This window comes from Lepisma saccharinum, chromosome 22, assembly GCF_977018435.1.
Source record: "Lepisma saccharinum chromosome 22, izLepSacc3.1, whole genome shotgun sequence".
In the NCBI taxonomy this organism is placed as follows: Eukaryota; Metazoa; Arthropoda; class Insecta; order Zygentoma; family Lepismatidae; genus Lepisma; species Lepisma saccharinum.
The window spans coordinates 56,406,057-56,428,656 of NC_139250.1; positions in this window are offsets into that span (position 1 = coordinate 56,406,057).

Sequence of the window (22,600 nt, forward strand, 5' to 3'; positions counted from 1 at the left end):
GACAACCTAAAACTGCGAAGCTACCTGGCAAAACGGTTTAAGGGTCGGAAATCCGAGAATCGCGGAATTTACGAAGAGAAAAAGCGTCAGGACCAACCTATAATCGATGCCATCAGTGGACTTGGTAAAGAAATCAAAGATGTCACCGAGCAAAACAAAGAGTTAATCAACGAGCTTGTGCCACTTACTGTTCGAAATTATACCATACCCACACCGATATCCAGCATTAACACTACTCCGTTCGAACTTGCTCCGGCTCCGAGACGTCAGGCCCTAGGCAGTACCTCTTCGGACAAGCTAGTCGAGCTGGGTCCGTTGGCGAGGGATTACCTAAGCACTGGGAAATTGGAAAAAGACGAGGTATTCGGATTGTACCCGACCATGGAACATAACGAGCGTGTGGTTTGGAAAATTGTTAAATCGAAAGTCACGTTCGAGGGCGACGACGTGAAAGTTAATTTGGGCGAGAAGAACAGCTGGACCAGGTATCCCGGCACGGTGGGACTGTGGGAACTTATTACCAAAAAGCAACCTAAAGATTATATAGACGAGGATTACCAAAGTTACACGGAAATTTTGATAATGACGGACGCAATGTACCAAAACAACGATGCAACACAGAATCGCGTGAAATCTAGCAGTGGAGAAAAGTACAGGAACCTCATCAAGCCAATATGGACTCAGCTCAAGACTGGCAGCGGTGTCAAACTCTACAATACCTTGCCCAAGGAGTTTGTTTGGGTAGACGACGTAAGGAAGCTTGTAGATCGATTGCTGGTTATCGCAGGCGAAGAAAATGCAGGCAATCGCAACTTCCACAACAAGAAGGTGGGCATCGTGGACATGATTAGCACCAAGCTTAGCAACTTCATTGTCAACGACAACAAAGGTATAGGTTACTTCATCAAAATCATCAACACCCTGCCTACGAAATTCTGGAATGTAGCCGAGGGTCGATGTCTCGTGAACGATATTATCAACAAGCTACCCTTCGAAATGCACCTGCCAGGTTACCAGTACTGCGGTCCGGGTACCAAACTCGAACAGCGACTGGAGAGAGGAGACAAGGGAGTGAATCCACTGGACGCAGCATGCAAGGATCACGATATTGTCTACAATACTCACACAGATCTCGACGCACGTCATGATGCCGACAGGAAGTTGGAGCATGCAGCTTTCGGGAGACTCGTCAGCAGAGATGCCTCGCTAGGTGAACGGGTTGCTGCATTGGGTACCAACATTGCCATGAATACAAAACGAAAATTGGGCTGGGGGCTGTAAATAAATATCACCCTGTGAAAAAAAGCAACTTTGTATAACCAACCTATCATCACTTCATTGCATTAGGGGGGCAAAGCCTTACCCTTTCACGATATATATAAATAACATACTATCACCATGAAGCTAAAAGGAGTTGTTTACCAAATACCCTACGCAAACCTCAAGTCTCTCGGAGCTCTTGATGGATTGCTCACCAAAAAGCAGCGAGAGAAGAAACATTCCTGCTTGGCAAAAGGTCATGGAATGAAATTGCTGCTTAGCATTCCTCAGTTGAGGAGGTTACAAGGTTCGCGAAAACAGCAGCAGAAGACTGGAGGTTTCATATTCAGCATCCCGGCAATCTTGGCAGCTTTGGGTGCTGTAGGCAGCTTGGCAGGAGGCAGTGCCGACATCGATGCAAAAAAGAACAAGGCCGAGTTAGAAGAGCAGAAACGCCACAACCTGGCTATGGAGAAGAAGGAGAAAGGTGTGACCAAAAAGCGAAAAAACAACCTCGAAGCTTTGAAAAAGTTTTAAAAAAAGAAGAGCCCCTGTCCAACTTCGATATTGAATCTTTGATCGAATCGTTGGGGGTCAAGCACTTCAGGGGCGTTTTCATGTCTGATTCTCTACCTTCTGTTGTGAAGAAAAAAGAGTGTGGCGTGGTTAACCTAGACAGTTACGAAAATCCAGGTACACATTGGATATGCTACCTCAAAGCCAACAACGACAAAGCATTTGTTTTCGATTCATTCGGAGCACGCCACCTGCTGGGTTGGTAAAGTATCTCAGTGTTGTCAACCTCTACTACAATGACGAACGTATTCAGGGTTTCAGCGATGTGAACTGTGACCATCTCTGCGTTTCCATTCTTGTCTTCCTCTCGCAATTAAATAACCCAACGATCGAGGATTTCCAGAAAGCATTGTGGCATCTGAAGCACTATGGGAGTATTCCATCTCACGAGCGAGAATTCGCTTCTGAAACTCGCATTGCATGACGATATCATCTATCCTAAATCTATTGCTCTTCGTGCATTCTACAGCTTGTACCTGATACCTAACGTGACGGTACACAACAATACCATCAAAATTGGCATTGAAAAAATCAGCATAACCCCTGGCCAGTACAACCTGTCTACATTGCAGGCTCAATTGCCAAGAAATGTGCTGCTGTCGCAAAATTCTGTAACTCACAGGGTGGAATTGGTGTCTGCCACGGAAACCGTAGACCTGGGTACCATCGGAGAGCTTTTGGGATTCGAGAACAACACAAAGCTCGAACCTGGCATCAAGCACATCGGTGCTAACATTCCTAAATTTTTAGCCATCGAGACTCTGAATATACATTGCAATGTGGCAGAAGGTATGATCACTAAATCCTCGGACGGCATCCCAGGGAGTCACAAGCAAACAGGTGTTATCGCTAAGTTCAATCCAAACCCTGAGTTCATGGAACCAATTATCTACACACCCTCCTCACCGATATACTTTCCTGTATCTCGTAATCGCATAGACAACATAGAATTAGCTATTACCAACGAGAAGGGGGGAGGTGGTTGATTTTGCAGGAGCCACGACCACTGCCGTAGATTAACATATAATAAATAACCATCATGGAGCAAATCGAAAGTTACGAGTTTCAGTCATTCCGTCCCAATCGTCGCACGTTTGCCAACCTGAACGAAGCAAATCGAGAGATAGAATACGACGTGGACTTCGGGGACGGATTCATTCACCCTCACAGAGCCGATTTGTATATCAAGTTTGATGTTGTGAAGAGAGACAACGGCGAAGCATTCCTTGCCAATGCAAATTTAAGACTCGTAGATAATTTTGTGCCGTACTTATTCTCGCAGGTGGAAGTTAGAAAGCATGGCACCGTCATCGATAGGGTTGACTATCCCGGGATTACCTCTACAGCTGTGGGAACACTGAAACTCTCCAAGACTGATGCAGCATACTACCAGGCAGGTGGATTCGAAGCAGGTACAAAAATCAAAACTCAAAGTCACACGGTACTGTTTCCCATGCGCCTGCTTCCAGGCTTCTTCTCCGACTACACAATGATTATGTGGGTGGGTGGTTTGTGCGTCACTTTTCGCAGAAGCGCAAACGACAACAATGCGCTGATGCGTTACAGCACCTTGAGTGCAGACGGTTCAGCAATTCCCAACACACTACCCGATCCTGCCAAGTGCATCATCCAGTCCATGGAGCTGCGCATGCCCGTAGTGGAATACGAAACTAACTACGCTCTCAAGTACAAAGCAGACATTTTGAAGAATCCCCAAGTACCCATCCAATTTTACGGTTACCAGTGCGTGCAGAAACCTGCTTCCGGCAACCATTTTGAATTTGACGTGACCACACAGTTTAACAGCATCCGGTACGATATGCCAGAGTTTGTGGTCGTGCTCTTCCAGACGGGGGAGGACAACAACCAAGAAAAAGATTCGAGCCAGTTCGACAATTGCAATATCAAGAACATCTACCTCAAAAATGGCAGGAACGAGATATTCCCGCGTGAGAACTACAACCTGAACATTGCAAACAACGACTACCTGAAACTGTATGAGGCATATACAGCATACACGCACCAACATCAAGATTGTCTGTGAGTTCCACGATGCTCTGCCTGCGAACACACTTGGCAGCGTCATCCTTATTGCAGAGAAAACTTTTGTGTATGATGTCAAGAATGAAAGAGTGACTGAACAGTTTTAAATACAAAAAAAATTGGTTAATTCTATAAAAATTACACTGACCTTAGATCCAAAACATTCTTCACACATAAAAAAATCACTATCCTATAGAAATTTGTGGCAATACTGATTAGTGCCAACTTCTATTTGTAGGTTAGCTTCGCCTGTGAAATATCATGTGGTGAAATTTTTGTGGAGTAGTTTGGCAACACTGCGATCCTATCCCACCCTCAAAAAGTAGTAGTGGGGGCATTGAACCTGACATACATCGTGAAAAGGGAGTGGGGCTCACACATCATAAAAAATACTTCGTAGCCGTTTACGCTGAGGAACCACCCCACCTACAAAAAACCACCCAAATACATCGTAGGCTTTTACGTTGAGGGCCCACCACCTACAAAAATAAGATTGAGCAAAAAATAGGACTAGAACATCGTCAAATGGTATAAAATCAACAAAAAACATCAAAATCATCAAAATATGTCACAAGTGAGGTTAAATACCAGGTCCACCTACAAGGGTTGCGAAGAAACAACCAGTTCTACACTTCGCAGGTTATTTTAACCCGTAAAAGACTGTAAAAAATGAATAGCTTAAGTTATATCACGTAAGATCATAGCATACCTACAAAGATGAGGCTCCAAAATGAGATTGAGCATAAAATAGGGCTAGAACATCGTCGAACGCAATAAAATCCATAAAAAAATCATCAAAATATGTCACAACTGAGGTTAAATACTAGGCATACCTACAAGGATTGCGTAGAAACAATACCTTTCCGCTACTTATTAATTTAAGCACAATGGTAAACCTATTTTCATGATGTTTTTGTTGATTTTATACTATTGGAAATCTGTGTTTCTCATCTCACACTTGGTACGAGTGTCATAGTTTCTGTCGAGTTAAAGTACGTAACACCCACGCACACCCACGCACACCCACACCTACACCTACACCCACGTACACCTATACCAACCTACGCACACCCACGCACACCCACGCACACCCACGTTATGCAACAAGTTATTACGCAATGTTTATGCAACAAGTTATTACCCACACCCGGATCTAGCGTGTTGTTGGTTATGACGTAATGGGTGTATTCTGATTGACTTACTTTTTCGGATGTTTTCATCCGCGCTTAGGTTACTTAAAGGGTTCTCGCATTAGAGATCAGTCAGAGATCAGTCGTGAGAGTGTTTTGAAGAGTACGGATGTGTTGTTGCAGTGTTAAAAGTTAAGTATTTAATTTATTTTAAAGCTACATACTATTTAATATTTTTACGTTTAAATAAAGTGTATCAAGTGATTTTTTTCATAGTAATTTCGATCAGATTGAGTTTTGGTGTATTTATTATTTTTTTATACTTAGTACAAATATATATTTTATATGTAATAAAAAATAGCTAATATAAAATAAAACGTCATGAATATTTTTGGGTTTAAAAAAGCAACAACATAATCAGCCTGTAGAGAGATATCCAGTAAACATGGATGTATTTAGAGAAATTTATCATCAACTGAAAGGGTTATTTCTTGTTCACTTGAATAGTATTTGGTTTCATGTTGACGAGGATACTGGAAAGCACTTATTTGTATTTAATAATAACTTAATAGCTTGAGAGCCTTGGCTTACCTACCGACTGCTGGTCTCCCTCCCACACTGTTCCTCCGTCACCTGTTATAGCGTGGAGATCTTAGACCAGCATTTGGGTGACGGGTGGTCAGCCCGACGAACCCCCAGCCGTTGTAGGTCTTTTCGACCGGGTTACCGCTCACTCATTTGGAGCTCTCCAATTTCCTCACGATGGTGGGTTGCAACCGGACCTATACGTAGGCCGAATAAATTCTGACCAGAGCCGGATTCGAACCTACGCCGTCCCGCAGCGAACGATCTCAAGACGATTGAATGCCTTAACCCGCTCGGCTACGGAGGAGGACTTAATAATAACTTATCATCATATAAGTTACCTGTTAGTTGGAAAATTCAAAAAAAATATTTCACCACCCAATGCGGCAGTTTTGAACATAGGTCGAAATTTGTATTGAATTAAACATAGTACATTACTTCCTGATACTTCTTATGATGTGGAAGCTGTTGAATTTTTGTATGCTGAGATAATTGGAGAGTATGATAAATTGATTCCTCTGTTTATCGAAATAAGAATAATCTATCCTCTTATTAATATATAAAATACATAAATAAAAAAAACATGGATATATTTTTAATAGAAGGCGACAGGAGATTCCAGACAATTCCAGCGAGAAAGAAACTGAAATCAGATTTACTCATATTACAGAATTTGCTAAATCTAAATCTAAGATTACAAATCTTCAAACTCAACTGATTGATCCTATAGTAAGAATTGATGGAGAACTCAAATCTTTGCTAGAGAAATATACTAATTTAGCTTCAATAGAAAATCTTCAAAACTTAGAAGAGAATATTTCACACTAGAAAAAAGAACTTGATAAATTTAGACAAATCCAGAGAACGAATACCGAACAGCTAAAACGTAATTAAATGACCAGGCAAATAGTACTCGTACCGAACTGCAAACCATCATCCAGAATATCAAAACTCAAGAAGAATATGAGCAGGTAAATGCTAGTATTGCTAAATTGCAAGAACAGTTTCAATCTTTCGAAGTTCCTACATTGCAAAGTATCAAATCTGAATTACAGACAATTGAACTGCATACACCTATAACAGAAGTTCAATCGAAACTACAGACACTGGAAGATTTTATCAATTATTTACCTTTATCTTCTGAGTTAAAAATCTTCACACCTACAAAGAAACTCCACAACACATTTCCACGTCACTCAAAGTTTATGTGAATTATATCAAAATTGTTACAATATCTACAGCTGAATGTGAACGCTGGTTCAGAGATTGTATCTTTTCTTGGATCATAGAATAAGCTACATCGCTGTAAGTCAATTTCGATAATTTCCCTTTTTTTATCAGATATGAGCACCAAATACGATTTTAAACCATCGTTTTAAAAGTTATTGAAAGACAACAATGGTTATCGGGGATTATTTTAATGGAGGGTTTCCCGACTTTTCTGCTTTCATTTGTTTATTTTATAAAAATATCGGGGGCTGTAGCCCATTTAGCCCCCCTCCTTGTGCGTACCCCAGTGGCCTGAAGTGACTACACCAAACAACAGAAAAGCTTAGTCAGGCTGCAGCAGATGGGGCCTTATCAAACTATCTTTCAAATACGAACTCGTTAAGCCTCTCGCAACGTTTATTCGATTCGCAAGAGACGGCGCCACGGAATCAAGATCCGTAGCTTACAGTGTTCTCTGTTCCACCCTTCTTTCTCCCTCTTCTATCTGTTCCAAGTATAGATTGTATTTGCGTTTTTCTATTTTGGCGACATGTGAAAGTACGGAGGATTGAACGGACATTCACAAATATCCATACCCAGGCCGGGATTCGAGCGCGGGTGCCCTGCCGTCATAGCGCGATGTTCTAACCACTCCGCCACGGGGGAGGTGTGGCTGCAACATAATGAATATTACACGAAAGAAGTTTCAAATGTAAGTTGCAACAGCATATTAAAGAGGATATATTTTGTAATGTTTGAAAAATGTACAAAGTATGTTTCTAGTAAGCAAGGAAGAATAAAGGAATATGTGATATATTTTACTGTACACGAGTTACAACTGTCTGTCAGAACAAATGCACTCGTATTTTACAATGACATTCTGACGGGCAGAGATTCCAAAGAAAAATGTCACTGAATCAACACAGAGACGCAGAGGACACATTGCTGCAATGTTACTTACCTCATAACGTCACTCGAAGTTTCATAATCTTGTATGTGAAAGGCTGAGAAGAGGTTGGTCTCAACCTTGCCTGCGCCGGCCCCGTGGCGGAGTGGTTAGCACATCGCGCTACAACGCCAGAGTTCCCGGGTTCGAATCCTGGCCTAGGTATGGATATTTGTGAGTGTCTATTCATCAATTTCATCACATCATCACTCATCCACATCTTCACAACTTAGCCAGAAGTGGCAAAAGAAGCGAAGTAAAATAAATCAAATCATTCATTCATTCAACCTTGTTTGCTCCCTGAGGTTGCCTATCGCAAGGATGAAGTGTTTCGAGGCAACAAGGTGGTAAAAAGGGTTCTTTTTTGTATCCCGCCTTTGAGACAGGGGATCGACATCCACACACGATATTTAAACGTGACTGTATGCTTGCTTTTGGAGCAGGTGGAACTCGTATTCCTCGTGCTTCACTGCAGGGACAAATCCAGAAATAAGAAAGGAGCGGAGTTCGGAAAAAAAAAGGCGCAAAAACGAAAGGATAATTATCTATGAACTTGGACGAAAAGAAGCACCAGCATATTTCTTGGATGACGTGGAAGTAGAGGTCAGGTGACCAACAGTTATCTTGATTGGGTGGTGACAAAGGATGAGATTTAGAAAACGTTTTCTTCTTCGCTCCACTCGCGAAACAAACGTTTCTGTACACTTCACTTCAAGTTTATACTCTCTACTTTCAATTACATATTTATTCAATTATGCACTATTCAATTAATATTGAATTTGTTTGAGATGAAAGATTCCATTAACATTTCCATTAAGAGACACGATTTTATTCTTGTAAGTTTACTGTACTGGATCTCTGAGAAATTAACATTATCAAAAGGTAAAGTGCTCCCCTGTGCTTAGCACCACGCCATGAAGGCGTATAGGGGTGGTAACGCCCCACACTTTCTTGATCCGGTCGTGAGTGCAAGTGATGTGATCAGCATCATGCCCCTGTCCCTTGTCATTCGAAGCTGGGTGGGCGCCGGGGCCGCTTCCAACGTTAGAAAAGTTCCCGGATTTGAACCGGCCGGGGATCGAACCCGGGATCTTGAGCATGGTAAGCAGACGCGTTACCGACTGAGCCACCGCGGCCTTCTAAAATTAACACTATTGTCATTTTAAAAAGGAATGAAGTATGTGACATTTTCCTTCGCTCTCTTTGTTGAAATATAGTATATTCGCAAAAGCCACGTGATGCGACCTCCTCCTCCCCCAAGCAAATAATTCCAACAGATGTAAAATTTTAGTTAAGTTGGGAAGTGGCTAGCACATTGCGCTGCGATGCCAAGGGTCCAGGGTTGGAATCCCACTCGGGCTTCGTTGTTTGTGAATGTCCATTCATCAATTTCATCACATCGTCACTCATCCCCATCTTCGCAAATTAGCCAAGAGGCACAAAACGCGAAGTAAAATAAACTAAATCAATCAATCAATCAATCACATAGCGCCACAACGCCGGGGGTCCCGGGTTCGAATCCCGGCCTGGGCATGATGTTTGTGAATGTCCATTCATCAATTTCATCATGTCACCACTCATCTCCATCTTCGCAAAGTAGCCAAAAGTGGTACAAAAAGCGAAGTAAAATAAAGCAAATCAATCAATCAATCTATTGTAGTTGACTGAAGGGTATCCTAAATCTGTTCACGCCCAGGGCGCATGGATCTTAACAGCTGTATTGTGAGTGACATTTCAGAACGTTGAAAAAGGTGAAAACTTAGTTTCAGCAATATTTTTTTAGGGTCGCTTCAGTAGATTGTAGTACATTGAGTGTGGACAGAAAATATGTAGTGAGTGGCTTTGCAAAAGTTCTGCGGATACTGCATCTGCGTAAGTATTTTCTTCCTTTCCTTAGGTGAAGACAATACAATAATAGCTTAATGTAGCTTCGAGAGGAAAGAAACACGCGATAAGACAAGCTGCCTGTGTCGCTTGTCGCTCGCGTATTGCTAGAATTGGGCTTTTATAATCCTGATGTCTCAATCCGTTGTTCGCAGTGAATGTTTAGCTTTAGAGAGATTTCACACCTTGCGACAAACGACAGACGACAAGCGACACGAGTCGCTTCTAAACGAACCCCCAGTAATCAAGTGAACCTTTCCAACAGAAGCGACAGAACAAACCGCACGTGCCGCTTGTAGCTTGTGTGTCGCTCAAATTGAACCGTTTTCTCAATACCGTCCATGGTGTCGCTTGTCGCTTACAGCTTCTGTGTGAATTCTCCGTATCGCTTGTCGCCTGTTGCTTCCAGCTTCTCGCTTTGTAAGGGAAATTTCACACTGAAGCGACAAACGACACGTAACAGGCGACAAGCGATTAACCACTTTTGGTTAATCGCGGCGATGAGTGATGATCACATGAAATTGATGAAAGGGCAGTCACAAAGAATATCCATGCCCACGAGTGACTCGAACTCGGGAACTTTAATGACGGGATCCAAAATCAAACACTTAACGCACTTGACCACATTGGCCATCGAGCTGGCACGAGTTCCTTTGTAATTCATCCACAAAGGGAGGAGGAAGTTAATCTTTTGTTGATGGATTACGTTTTCCCACGACATTAGATTCTATCCTTTTACAATGTCTAGAAGACATATTTCAATTTTTCAAAAATAAAATATATCTGAGTTACGGTTTTCTAAACACAAATCACTTCAGGTAGAATATTTCTGCAGTTTTCCCATAGTTTGTGGACAGTGAATTACGTGGAAAATGTTGATTTGAACAGAGTTGCCACACTCATCTTGGCTACGGTGCCACCAAATTTATCATTTCATCATTCATTTTTAATGTTGCGGTTACCATAAAGACGTAGAAAGCGACGTCAAATATCAACAGCTGCATCCTACATATACTAGACATATATAAATTATTATGAACACGCCATTATAAATAACAAACATCTGTGGAAATTTGAAGGTATGAAGGATAATATGTGTTGGTGGCGTAGCGAAATATTTCATACGTAAAATTGCATTTATTTTCCCACAAGCAACTTTAGATTTCAATGTAGCGTGATTACTTTTTGATATTTGATACTTGATGATAGTCATGATTATTTTTGCTTGATTTGTATAACGCAATGTGTTGTTATTACGTGCTGTAAACTTCTTCATATTATTGCCTAGGTCTTATTCCTTGCATTTTGCCTAATACCCTACTGTAAATGGTTGATTGAACCAATATATGTACGATTAAAACTTAATACATTTCCCGTAAGTTTGCCTTGCTACTCGAGACTCGCACGCTTGACATACCTCTTGGTCACGTCAGAGCTTGTAGCGGCTCCTGGCCAATGGGAGACCGCTGTGTATCGGAATGCTCTTTCTATAATACTCTATAATCCTTGGTCACAGTATTCCAGCTCCATCTGGCAAGGCCGCGCCCAAAACTCGTTGTCTTTTGCCGAACTTTCTGTTTAAATGTGTGCATTCAAAGTAAAAATATAAAGAAACGACATACAAATATTTACGCAGGGATATTAGCATTGATACTCGTTTATGCGTATAATACATTTTCCTATATACAAGACAACAGAGAGAACAATGAATGTACTTTTGGTAATGGTCCTCACCAGGAATCTTTGGGGAAGGAAAAAACCTCGAGTTGAAAATATCGATTTCTTTCCTTTATGACCCGCGATGCAGGGTGGCCCGCGAGGCATTGGTCTTTCTAAGCTCCTGAAATTTCATACAGTGTCGGTTATTTTTTTAAAAACAAATACGAAATAGACAAAATACACGTCAACAATGACAAAATTTGAACACGAAATTCACTGATGTGGGCACTAAATAGACCCGTTCTATGTTTTTCTTGTCGGTGAACGCCGCTCGGGATCAAGTGATGATAAAATTTGCTGACTGCACCAAACTTAACACTCCTAAGAAACTAGCAGGTATATATTTTTTACAATTATAATTCTAATACTGCCTACGTTGTTAGGTTAGGAGGGCAGGTTTAAGGCTCTTAGGCCTTAGCAGCCAATTTTCGCGACGTGTGCACGTTGCACTACATTATCTTCTCCCATCTCTCTTATCACTACTGTGTGCCTGTTAGTAGTGTTATTTGTGGTACTACTGGCTCGATAAAGTATGAACCCCCTCAGGCAGATTTGCCTACACTTAATCAAGCTCAACATGCCCATATGAGCTTTTTGCTCAAGTGTGGAACCCTGTCTAATCCAAGATTTTTGTAAAAATGCCCTCGGGAATTTCCCGTGAAAGTATGACCCCCCTCAGATTGATTTGCCTACACTTATAAAAGGCACTTCTGAGAGATTGTTGTCCATAAATTTGTTAAAAATATGCCCCTCTCGATATTTTTTTTGCCCACACCTAAAACTAAGCCAAACGTATTAACACACACACACACATATTTATTTCCGGTCCACTTCCGGTCCACTTCCGGTTTGCCTACTTCCGGTCCACTTCCGGTCCACTTGTGGCCTATTTCTGGTTTATTTATATTGCATCATGTTTTGCAACAAATTATTACCTAATATTATGCAAACAATTATTAGACATGTGTTGTTTTCTGATTGGTTGGTTATGACATAATGTGATGATGTGTTATATTCTGATTGGCTTATTGTTTCAGATGTTTTCAATGCGGTCTGTGCTTTGGCTATATAAAGAGATTTTGCATTGCATATCAGCCAGTATTGTGAGAGTTGTTGAAGAGTAAGGGTGTGTTGTTGCAGTGCTGCTCATATTTTTGAAATACAAAAATATTGCAGATTTGTATAAATTGAATTACAAATCTATTTCATTTAATATACAGAATTTTTAACAACCTGTCATAGGTTTATTAAGTATAAAGTTTTGATTTGAACCCCAAGAAATTTTATATAAATAGCAAAGCCAAAAATATTAACACACACACACACACACACACACACTAAATATACAAAACACACTGCTGAACCCAACTGATATTTTTTTATTAAGCATAGAATTTTGATTTGAACCCCAAGAAATTTTATATAATAAACATAACAAAATTCTAATATTTATTTTTGTTTAACAGGAACAACAAGTTCTGAGCACATAAGCAGTTTCTGAGGAATACAAGGCAGCAGCAGCAGCAAGCAAATAACTTATAGAAGGCAGTGTGTTTCATATCTAATTGCATGGATAATCTTGACACAGGATTTTTTGAGAGAAGATGTATTTCAAAATACATAAAATCTAAGTCACTTGTTGATGATTTAAAGCTTAGATTTTTTGGCCTGTCCGAGTATGACCTGTTTGCTGTGCAGAATGAAACTGAAATGCAGTGGGTGCTTGCCAGTGACAGGCCATTCCAATGCCTGTATCTCAACTTTATCAGTGAGTTTGAAAGGCTTGTATACAACAAGTACAAGAGAATTGTTGGATTGTTTGTTAATTTTTATACAGACAGGTGCCATTATAATTTAAGGTTGAAATTGTTTGACAATTATTGGTTCAACAATTGCTATGAGCATTGTTTAGAGTATAGGATGTGCATGATTGCATCTCAGAGTTCAAATTAGAGACATTATAAATATTCAAACAATTATTAACAAGATATCTAAAAATATGAAGATTGAATTTGTTACAACTGATAATGGGAATTTGTACAGTGGTGAAGATTTCAATCCAGAGTTTGTATCAAATTCCAACTATATATATTTGAATGAGCTTGTCATGTATTTTATAAGGCAAAAATTTAGAGATTGCACTTATGATTGTATTGTTGAGGCACTGGGGCAGAATAATTTGCATGATATATGCAATTGTGGGAGAGTTTTGTCCAGCCTCTCAGTGTGATTTCAGGCACAGGAATTTGGCAGTTGGGAATCAATCCGCAACAGGCAGCCCTGATTATTTCAGCAGAGACAGCAATCAAGGTAAATAAATATTTGCTGCAAGTGTAATTTAATTCTCTTCTCATCAGTGTAACACACTTCCTGTCTTATGCAGTTCCAAATCCCTGCCCCATCAGTGCTGTAGAAATATCAGCCAGGCTCGGGTCTGTATGCAGGAAGAGGCAAGACATTTGTTAGAAGTCTGTTTTGAAGCCTGTACCTAATCACAGCACAGTTCTGTCAGAGATAGGGACAATGAGAAATATCTGTAATTAATAATTCAGTAATCATTTCTAACAAGTTTAATATTCAATAGGCTCTTCTCATCAGTGTAACACATTTCCTGTCTTATGCAGTTCCAAATCCCTGCATAGCAGTGCTGTAGCCAGGCTCGGGTCTGTATGTAGGAAGAGGCATAGTTGAAATCTGCTTGGGTATAATTTTTTGAAGCCTGTACCTTATCACACCATAGCTCTGTCAGAGGATAGGGACATTGAGTATAAAATCTGTAATCAATAAGTCAGTAATCAATTCTAACAAGTTTAATTTTTAATAGGCTCTTCCTGTCTTGTTTCACATGGAGTTCCAAATCCCTGCCCATCAGTGCTGTAGAAATATCAGTATGTATTATTTCTGCACCTGCCCCATCTAACATGTTGCTGTGTTTCTTCAATACATTAGTCATAATCAATAAAATATTCAGAACAAACCTCTATAAGATATGACAACCTGCAACAATCTGGATGTATGAGATGTTTTATTTTTTGTATTTTTCAGGCTCTCTTGTTACAATCTTGTTTCTCTCTCCAATATTGCCATCACTACAATTCCATATGTTCTATGCTAACAACTTCAAACCTGAAAACATATCTGTAATTAATAATTAATAATTATTCTTGTCAGTAATCAATTCAAATATTTAATTTTTAATAGGTTCTTCTCATCAGTGTCCTGTCTTGTTTCACATGCAGTTCTAAATCCCTGCCCATCAGTGCTGCAGCCAGGCTCTGGGTCTGTGTGCAGGAAGTTTGTAGTTGAAATCTGCTTGGGTATAATTTTTTGAAGCCTGTACCTCATCACAGCATAGCTCTGTCAGAGATAGGGACATTGAGTATAAAATTATTACTGCACTATATGTTCTATGTTAACAACTTCATAATCCATGCAAAAAAAATAAACCTGAAAACATATCTGTAATCTAATCAATTCTAACATTTAATTTTCAATAAGCTCTTCTCCTGTCTTGTTTTACATACAGTTCCATCCCTGCTCATCAGTGCTGTGGAAATATTAGCTAGACTCGGGGGTCTGTGTGTAGGAACAGGCAAGATATTTGTTTGAAATCTGCTTGGGTATAATTTTCTGAAGCCTGTACCTAATAACAGAATCAGAGCATAGCTCTGTCAGAGATAAGAACATTGAGTAATATCTGTAATCAACAATTAATAATTATTCTTGTCAGTAATCAATTCTAACAAGTTTAATTTTTAATAGGCTCTTCCTGTCTTGTTTTACATACAGTTCCAAATGCCCATCAGTGCTGTAGAAATATCAGCCAGGCTCGGGTCTGTGTGCAGGAAGAAGCAAGATATTTGTTTGAAATCAGCTTGGGTATAATTTTTTGAAGCCAGTACCTCATCACAGCACTGATAATCTGATACTGATATTTTCCACCATTGTTCCTATATAAACGTTTCAACGTATGTATATATGTTCCAATTAGCAGCAGCAGCTATAAAGCAGCAACAGTGTCTTCTGGATTTACCTCCAGGGTCAGTGTCTTGCCTGTCAATGTTTTCACAAATATCTGCAGTATATGTATATTTATAATGGCTGCTTCTCTATCAGAGCTATGCTGTGATGCTATTATTAGGTACGGGCTTCAGAAAATTATACCCAAACAGATTTCAAACAAATATCTTGCCTCTTCCTGCACACAGACCCGAGCCTGGCTGATATTTCTACAGCACTGATGGGCAGGGATTTGGAAATGTGAAACAAGACAGGAAATTTGTTACACTGATGAGTTAGAATTAATTACTGACAAGATTATTATTGATTACAGATATGTTTTCAGGTTTATTTTTTTGCATCGATTATGAAGTTGTTAGATAGAACATGTGGCAGATATTATTATAGTGATGGCAATGTTGCAGAGAGAAACAAGATTGTAACAAGAGAACCTGAAAAATACAGAAACAAAACATCTCATACATCCAGATTGTTGCAGGTTGTCATATCTTATAGAGGTTTGTTCTGAATATAATTAAATTTATATTCAATGTCCCTATCTCTAACAGAACTGTGCTGTGATGAGGTACAGGCTTCAGAGCAGATTTCAAACAAATATTTTGCCTCTTCCTGCATACAGACCCGAGCCTGGCTGAGCACTGATGTGAAGGGATTTGGAACTGCATGTAAAACAAGAAGGAAATTTGTTACACTGATGAGAAGAAAATTAAACTTGTTAGAATTGATTATTGAGAATTATTGATTATAGATATATGTCCCTATCTCTGACAGAGCTGTGCTGTGATGACGTACAGGCTTCAGAGCAGATTTCAAACAAATATCTTGCCTCTTCCTGCATACAGACCCGAGCCTGGCTGAGCACTGATGTGGAGGGATTTGTAAATGTGAAACAAGACAGGAAATTTGTTACACTGATGAGAAGAAAATTAAACTTGTTAGAATTGATTACTGACTTATTGATTACAGATATGTTTTCAATTAAATTTATACTCAATGTCCCTATCTCTGACAGAGTTATGCTGTGATGCTGTTATTAGGTACAGGCTTCAGAGCAGATTTCAAACAAATATCTTGCCTCTTCCTACATACAGACCCGAGCCTGGCTGAGCACTGATGGGTAGGGATTTGGAACATGTGCATGTGAAACAAGACAGGAAATTTGTTTTATTAGAATTGATTACTGACAAAAATAATTATTATTGATTACAGATATGTTTTCAGGTTTGAATAGTGATGGCAATGTTTCAGAGAGAAACAAGGTTGTAACAAGAGAGCCTGAAAAATACAGAAACATAAAATTCAATAAAATATCTCATACATCCAGATTGTTGCAGGTTGTCATATCTTATAGAGGTTTATTCTGAATATTTTATTGATTTATGAAGAAGCACAGCAACATGTTAGATGGGGCTGGTTTTGCAGTAATAATACAATATCTCTATCCTCTGACAGAGCAATGCTGTGATGAGGTACAGGCTACAAAAAATTATACCCAAGCTGATTTCAAACAAATATCTTGCTTCTTCCTGCACACAGACCCGAGCCTTGCTGATATTTCTACAGCACTGATGGGCATTTGGAACTGTATGTAAAACAAGACAGGAAGAGCCTATTAAAAATTAAACTTGTTAGAATTGATTACTGACAAGAATAATTATTAATTGTTGATTACAGATATTACTCAATGTTCTTATCTCTGACAGAGCTATGCTCTGATTCTGTTATTAGGTACAGGCTTCAGAAAATTATACCCAAGCAGATTTCAAACAAACATCTTGCCTGTTCCTACACACAGACCCCCGAGCCTAGCTAATATTTCCACAGCACTGATGAGCAGGGATGGAACTGTATGTAAAACAAGACAGGAGAAGAGCCTATTGAAAATTAAATGTTAGAATTGATTAGATTACAGATATGTTTTCAGGTTTATTTTTTTGCATCGATTACGAAGTTGTTAACATAGAACATATAGTGCAGTAATAATTTTATACTCAATGTCCCTATCTCTGACAGAGCTATGCTGTGATGAGGTACAGGCTTCAAAAAATTACACCCAAGCAGATTTCAACTACAATTCCTGCACACAGACCCAGAGCCTGGCTGCAGCACTGATGGGCAGGGATTTAGAACTGCATGTGAAACAAGACAGGACACTGATGAGAAGAACCTATTAAAAATTAAATATTAGAATTGAGTACTGACAAGAATAATTATTAATTATTAATTACAGATATGTTTTCAGGTTTGAAGTTGTTAGCATAGAACATGTGGAATTATAGTGATGGCAATATTTGAGAGAGAAACAAGGTTGTAACAAGAGAGCCTGAAAAATACAAAAAATAAAACATCTCATACATCCAGATTGTTGCAGGTTGTCATATCTTATAGAGGTTTGTTCTGAATATTTTATTGATTATGACTAATGTATTGAAGAAACACAGCAACATGTTAGATGGGGCAGGTGCAGAAATAATACATACTCAATGTCCCTATCTCTGACAGAGCTATGCTGTGATGAGGTACAGGCTTCAAAAAATTATACCCAAGCAGATTTCAACTACAATTCCTGCACACAGACCCAGAGCCTGGCTGCAGCACTGATGGGCAGGGATTTAGAACTGCATGTGAAACAAGACAGGACACTGATGAGAAGAACCTATTAAAAATTAAATATTAGAATTGAGTACTGACAAGAATAATTATTAATTATTAATTACAGATATGTTTTCAGGTTTGAAGTTGTTAGCATAGAACATGTGGAATTATAGTGATGGCAATATTTGAGAGAGAAACAAGATTGTAACAAGAGAGCCTGAAAAATACAAAAAATAAAACATCTCATACATCCAGATTGTTGCAGGTTGTCATATCTTATAGAGGTTTGTTCTGAATATTTTATTGATTATGACTAATGTATTGAAGAAACACAGCAACATGTTAGATGGGGCAGGTGCAGAAATAATACATACTCAATGTCCCTATCTCTGACAGAGCTATGCTGTGATGGGTACAGGCTTCAAAAAATTATGCCCAAGCAGATATCTGGCCTGTTCCTACACACAGACACGAGCCTGGAAGATATTTCTACAGCACTGATGGGCAGGGATTTGGAACTGTATGTGAAACAAGACAGGAGAAGAGCCTATTAAAAATTAAACTTGTTAGAATTGATTACTAACAAGAATAAATATTAATTATTGATTTTAGATATTACTCAATGTCCCTATCTCTGACAGAGCTGTGCTGTGATGGGTACAGCCTTCAGAAAATTATACCCAAGCAGATTTCACAAATATTATGCCTGTTCCTGCATACAGACCCGAGCCTGGCTGCAGCACTGCTGGGCAGGGATTTGGAACTGCATGTGAAACAAGACAGGAAATTTGTTACACTCTGACAGAGCTGTGCTGTGATTAGGTACAGGCTTCAGAAAATTATACCCAAGCAGATTTCAAACAAATGTCTTGCCTCTTCCTGCATACAGACCCGAGCCTGGCTGATATTTTTACAGCACTGATGATGGGTAGGGATTTGGAACTGCATGAGACAGGAAATTTGTTACACTGATGAGAAGAACCTATTAAAAATTAAACTTGTTAGAATTGATTACTGACAAGAATAATTATTAATTATTACTCAATGTCCCTATCTCTGACAGAGCTATGCTGTGATGGGTACAGGCTTGAGAAAATTATACCCAAGCAGATTTCAAACAAATATCTTGCCTCTTCCTGCATACAGGCCCAAGCCTGGCTGCAGCACTGATGGGCAGGGATTTGCATGTGAAACAAGACAGGAAATTTGTTACACTGATGAGAAGAGAATTAAACTTGTTAGAATTGATTACTGACAATATTGATTACAGATGTTATACTCAATGTCCCTATCTCTGACAGAGTTGTGCTGTGATTAGGTACAGGCTTCAGAAAATTATACCCAAGCAGATTTCAAACAAATATCTTGCCTGTTCCTACACACAGACCCGAGCCTGGCTGATATTTCTACAGCACTGATTGGGCAGGGATATGGAACTGCATGTGAAACAAGACAGCAAGAGCCTATTAAAAATTAACTTGTTAGAATTGATTACTGGCTTATTGATTACAGATTTTATACTCAATGTCTCTATCCTCTGACAGAGCTATGCTGTGATGAGGTACAGGCTTCAAAAAATTATACCCAAGCAGATTTCTATGCCTCTTCCTACATACAGACCCGAGCCTGGCTGCAGCACTGCTATGCAGGGATTTGGAACTGCATAAGACAGGAAATGTGTTACACTGATGAGAAGAGCCTATTAAAAATTAAACTTGTTAGAAATAATTACTGAATTATTAATTACAGATATTTCTCATTGTCCCTATCTCTGACAGAGCTGTGCTGTGATTAGGTACAGGCTTCAAAACAGACTTCTAACAAATGTCTTGCCTCTTCCTGCATACAGACCCGAGCCTGGCTGATATTTCTACAGCACTGATGGGGCAGAGATTTGGAACTGCATAAGACAGGATATGTGTTACACTGATGAGAAGAGAATTAAATTACACTTGCAGCAAATATTTATTTACCTTGATTGCTGTCTCTGCTGAAATAATCAGGGCTGCCTGCTGCGGATTGATTCCCAACTGCCAAATTCCTGTGCCTGAAATCACACTGAGAGGCTGGACAAAACTCTCCCACAATTGCATATATCATGCAAATTATTCTGCCCCAGTGCCTCAACAATACAATCATAAGTGCAATCTCTAAATTTTTGCCTTATAAAATACATAACAAGCTCATTCAAATATATATAGTTGGAATTTGATACAAACCCTGGATTGAAATCTTCACCACTGTACAAATTCCCATTATCAGTTGTAACAAATTCAATCTTCATATTTTTAGATATCTTGTTAATAATTGTTTGAATATTTATAATGTCTCCAATTTGAACTCTGAGATGCAATCATGCACATCCTATACTCTAAACAATGCTCATAGCAATTGTTGAACCAATAATTGTCAAACAATTTCAACCTTAAATTATAATGGCACCTGTCTGTATAAAAATTAACAAACAATCCAACAATTCTCTTGTACTTGTTGTATACAAGCCTTTCAAACTCACTGATAAAGTTGAGATACAGGCATTGGAATGGCCTGTCACTGGCAAGCACCCACTGCATTTCAGTTTCATTCTGCACAGCAAACAGGTCATACTCGGACAGGCCAAAAAATCTAAGCTTTAAATCATCAACAAGTGACTTAGATTTTATGTATTTTGAAATACATCTTCTCTCAAAAAATCCTGTGTCAAGATTATCCATGCAATTAGATATGAAACACACTGCCTTCTATAAGTTATTTGATTGCTGCTGCTGCTGCCTTGTATTCCTCAGAAACTGCTTATGTGCTCAGAACTTGTTGTTCCTGTTAAACAAAAATAAATATTAGAATTTTGTTATGTTTATTATATAAAATTTCTTGGGGTTCAAATCAAAATTCTATGCTTAATAAAAAAATATCAGTTGGGTTCAGCAGTGTGTTTTGTATATTTAGTGTGTGTGTGTGTGTGTGTGTTAATATTTTTGGCTTTGCTATTTATATAAAATTTCTTGGGGTTCAAATCAAAACTTTATACTTAATAAACCTATGACAGGTTGTTAAAAATTCTGTATATTAAATGAAATAGATTTGTAATTCAATTTATACAAATCTGCAATATTTTTGTATTTCAAAAATATGAGCAGCACTGCAACAACACACCCTTACTCTTCAACAACTCTCACAATACTGGCTGATATGCAATGCAAAATCTCTTTATATAGCCAAAGCACAGACCGCATTGAAAACATCTGAAACAATAAGCCAATCAGAATATAACACATCATCACATTATGTCATAACCAACCAATCAGAAAACAACACATGTCTAATAATTGTTTGCATAATATTAGGTAATAATTTGTTGCAAAACATGATGCAATATAAATAAACCAGAAATAGGCCACAAGTGGACCGGAAGTGGACCGGAAGTAGGCAAACCGGAAGTGAACCGGAAGTGGAACCGAAGTGAACCGGAAGTGGACCGGAAGTGGACCGGAAGTGGACCGGAAGTGAACCGGAAGTGGACCGGAAGTGGACCGGAAGTAAATATGTGTGTGTGTGTGTGTGTGTGTGTGTGTGTGTGTGTGTGTGTGTGTGTGTGTGTGTGTGTGTGTGTGTGTTAATACGTTTGGCTTAGTTTTAGGTGTGGGCAAAAAAAATATCAAGAGGGGCATATTTTTAACAAATTTATGGACAACAATCTCACAGAAATGCCTTTTATAAGTGTAGGCAAATCAATCTGAGGGGGGTCATACTTTCACGGGAAATTCCCGAGGGCATTTTTACAAAAAATCTTGGATTAGACAGGGTTCCACACTTGAGCAAAAAAGCTCATATGGGCATGTTGAGCTTGTTTTAAGTGTAGGCAAATCTGCCTGAGGGGGGTTCATACTTTATCGAGCCAGTAGTACCACAAATAACACTACTCCTGTTATTTGACATTCTGATATTGTGTTCGGTTTTCTTAGACCTTTTCTTTCAATCCTCGTTTTTTATTGCATACAACAATATGCATAATATTCACAATGATGGACAACTTGCCTACTGCTGCATTTGGAAACTGGAAGTAACAAAATTAATGTAATTGAATAAATCTAATTCTGTGCTGGTATAATTGTTATTTTCGCTTGTTCATCCCTAATCTTCGCGGAGTCTTGTCCAGACTTCGAGGTGCCAAGCGTTCTTCTCATGCCTGCTTCCCTCTGAAACTCAAATGCTATGGAAGAAAAAAGCTTTGAATTCAAAGCATTTAGAAGGAAAACTTTTAATGTTAATTTTGCATTTAATTCTAATGATGTCAATACAAATAAATAAACTACATAAACATGTGTAGAATTATTTCAAATCAACAACTTACTGCTCCTGGATATTCAGGTAAGGAGCTAAAGATTTGTTGCAAGTCCGCTTTTTGAACAGATAAACTAATCGGGGCTGGATGGGATCCGAACTATGTGCCTCCACTAAGAGAAAAAGAAGGAGGATTTAAGAGGATTTACGAATAATACAGCTGTCCTAAATGTTGTTAATGTTTTGTTCTTAATAGGTTACATGAATCAGGTGAGTTTAATTGATTTGAGCTTTATTTCAAACCCACTTTATATATAAATAGGCTAGTTATTGTGGACCTACAATTTAAAGT